The sequence below is a fragment of the Gavia stellata genome, chromosome 26, assembly GCF_030936135.1.
Source record: "Gavia stellata isolate bGavSte3 chromosome 26, bGavSte3.hap2, whole genome shotgun sequence".
Classification (NCBI taxonomy): domain Eukaryota; kingdom Metazoa; phylum Chordata; class Aves; order Gaviiformes; family Gaviidae; genus Gavia; species Gavia stellata.
In genome coordinates this window covers 5,980,476-5,984,182 of record NC_082619.1, presented here as the reverse complement: position 1 = coordinate 5,984,182, position 3,707 = coordinate 5,980,476, and positions in this window count along the sequence as shown.

Sequence of the window (3,707 nt, the reverse complement as noted above, 5' to 3'; positions counted from 1 at the left end):
TGTGCTGAGCTGATGTTTTGATTCAGCCCAAACAGCCCAAGTTAAACACTGCAGTTCAAGAACGCCAGGCAGCAGAAATGTCAAAAAGAAACATTTCGACATTTCCCAACCAAACCTTTTCAGAACTTGCTGAAAACAAATAGATGGAAAAGGCAGAGGGACTTACCAGCACCGGTTCGGGGGCAAGCGAGCAGATTTCAGAGCAGCAGAAATCCCAGCGGGAATGAAATCTGGGCTGGCTTTAGCCATTGAGGCAGAACCGGCTGCAGTTTGGGGCTGGGTTTGGAGAGCTTTACATGATGGGGTTGCGTGAGCTGAGCTGCCTGGTTTCCGTGCTCAGCTCTGCCTCTGCCCTGCCCGTGGTTTCGGAGGAGCCTCTGCCTGAGCATCCCTTTCCACAGAGCGAGGCGGAGGACAGCCCCGAGCGTGCAAAGCATGGCGGCACGTCCGTAAGCGTAATTCCTGTAAAATTCCTCAGTTGAAAGATGTGGAGGAAGATAAATGGGGCTCTGAAAAGCCCGATTTGTGCCATTCTCCTTCTCAGCTGTGCTCTGAGAAGAGAAGTGGCAAAACACAGAAGCCCCACGTGCTACAGACGGACCCCACAGCTGAGGGGAAGGAATTACTTGCTCACAGACTGCATTCCAGTCGAGATCACAGCTCAGCGAGAAAATAGAAGCAGACAAGGTAGTCCTGCTACTGCCTCCAACCTACTTGATACAGAAATGGAGAAGAAAAGCTGAGTGCAGAGCAGATGAGAGAGACATTTGCCTCCTTGTGTGCAGGCTGACAAGAATCGGGGCTGGACGAATTCATTGCGGGTTCTCTGTCAAGTGGTGGAGGGGAATAGGAAGCCATCCAAGCTGATTAGTGAGAGGTCTCTCAAAGAGACAAGCTGGCTGGTTTTAATTCCCTAGTCAGCATTCCCAGTACATTGATCTCCTCCTAAGTAGAGGGGGGGGGAGCAGAGAGAGGGATGGTGGAGAGGGGGGAGAGGAGAGAAAAATAGGTTAGGAGGTGGTGAGAGAATGAAGGCAGAGAAAGAAAAATGAGGAGTGGAAGAAGAGAGGAGGAAAATGGAGAGGAAAATGGCAGGGATGCAGAGGTGGCAGGGATGCAGAACCAGCTGCGCCATCAGCCAGCACCAGAGCTGCCACATGCGATGGAGGCATTACTGGTGAATAATGAGGGAATCCAGCTTGGTTGTCTTTCAGCTTGGTCCTCCTTGCCCATGGTAGGGATGGGGCAGCCCTCTGTCATGCTGGTGGCCGTGACCGAGGAAGGGCAGGGGCTGCAGGAGCAGTTGGACATATCCCTGAACTGTCTGTGTGGGGAAGGAGGATGATCAGATGCTTACATATGTGCTCCAGAGCGTGGAGCAAATGCAGGTACCTTTATCATCCGATACCTCCTGCAACACCAGGGCTGGAGTTGGGAGAGATTAAGTCTTTGCAAGACAGGATCCCCCACTTGCAACAAGCATGAAGCTTTAATTTCTAGCCCCAGCTGGTTGTGAGATATTGGGCATTAAAAGTACATTATTCTGATTACTGTCTTACTTCTTTTTCCACTTTTATTCCTCACTTGGATTCCAGCTTGATTTTAGTGCGTACTCCCTCAAGATCCACCAGTGCCAGAAGTCAGTGCTGTATACCATTCGAAAGCTCAGCCTCCCAGCTTTCAGATGGTATAATTAAAGCATTAATCTCTTACTCCAGCAGCCTGTAAGACAGCAGCTGCTAAAATAACATGGAAGGACTGCTACAGAAAGGTGCTTTGCTTCCAAGAGAACTGCAACAACTTTTGGGGTCAGCAAACATCCTCTCGTGCTGGGGAGGGTCCAGGGGCAAGAACAGTACTGGCCTTTGAAACTAGAGGCTGCTGTTGAGTCTCAAATCTGCTCCTCCCTAAACAGTTGCAACCTGCTATAAGGCAAAATGTATTTGAATCTCTTTATGCTTTGTTGAGCTTGGGTTGGGCTGGTGGCTTCTCGCATCCAAACCTGCTTCACTGTAGTTGAAAGACTTTTGGGAAATGTAGCCTTGAGCTTGGCGTTGCTGGGAGAGACGGTGCTGTGAGAGTCGAGGATTCATGGCGATGCTGTTGCATGCAGTCTCAAAAATTGCTGGGCTTTTTCTTCATGGGGAAACTTAGATTATTTTCAATTTTTTTAATCATCTTTGTGGAAGCCCTGTTTTTTGTTTGTTTGGTTTTTTTTAAGATGCTGTTGCAAGTAGCTGGACTTAATCTCTGTGAAGAATATTAATCTCGGGTGATACTGAGCCTTAGGAGAGAGAGGGCTCTGATATCCCATGCGGGAGCTCTGCAATAAGGCATGGCTCCTTGCTGTTTGGCTGCAGCAGAACTAAAGAGTAGATAGCAGAGTGTGACTTTATCAAGATTACTGCTCACCTGTAAGGCTGGTGATGTTGCCACTTGACAGAAGGGTTACAGTGAGTGTTTAGCCTCGATTAAACACCGACTATTGGCTTCAGAAGTTGCCCAGCCCTAAGGGAGCCTGACTCCTCTCTCTCCTGTTCCTTCGGCATCCAGCTGCACAGGGCAAAACATCTGCAAGGTACAAGGGGAGGTTTGGGATCTTGACTCACCTTTGCGAATGTCCAGTTTGGGGCTTGTGTAAATATGGAAAGCGGAGTAACTCCGGGAGAAATGATACCCTGGAGCTTCTGGAGATGCCCTGCTTGCTTGCAGGCTGGGGTGGCATCGTGCCCCAGGTAGCAGGACCCATGGCTCTCGGTAGCAGTCCTTGGAGAGGAGCGAAGCCTCCGTTCATCTCAAAACGCAAGCGATGAGCTCTGGTAGGGGGAAAACAGACTCCTCCCAAGGTGCTGTGGCCTCTGAACCCAAGCAGGGTTTCTCTTCATCAAGGCATGAGCTGCCAATGATTTTCATAGCTTGATTAACACTGTTCGGACCGATTTCCATTGGCTGCTGCAGAGGAGCAGAAGAAGATGGATGTTTTCCATTACTTGATGTAATGACTGTGAGGCAGCCTAATGAAACCTCTACAACCAAAGTTTACACAGAGCCCGCAAACAGTGATCAATAGCCGGAGCTCCAGAGCAGAGATTAGTGGGGGCCGTGCTGCAGGAGACCAGCGGGGAGAGGGGATGGAGTCAGGATACACTGGAGCAGGGAAAGGATGGAGGAGGAGTGGTGTCTTGGGTGTGAGATGGGATATGCAAGGAGGGGAGGTGGGAGTCGGTGGGTTTTGTTGCTCCCTCAACTTGTGCCTGCTTTGTTCAGCTCCCCAGTCCAATGTCGCTGGCTTTTCCATTCCCTCTGGGGGAAAATTGTTGCATCTCCAGGCTCTAAATTGCCTGCACAGCTCTCTTGCTATTTTCCTTTAGCTGCAGTGCCCTTGAGGAAGAAGGAAGGAGCACAAAATCCTTGGGAATTGATAAAAAATTCTCCCAGAAGAATCAAGGTCGGTCTATACTGAAAAAGAGCAAACATCCAGGATGCCACATCCTGGGAGCCACTTTAAGCTCCATGTTGCCCATCCAACCCAGGGGAACCGTGGCCAAAAGCAAGCCCTGACCCAGGCTGCTCTGTGGCTCGGATGAGCCATTGCATCAGTCTCCTCTGTGTATTGGTACTGCCAAGTGAAAAAATTAGTGCAGCACAGCCAGTTTTAATTGACTGGCCTGTTGGTAGATGGACGATAACCCCAGGAAAGTGATCTA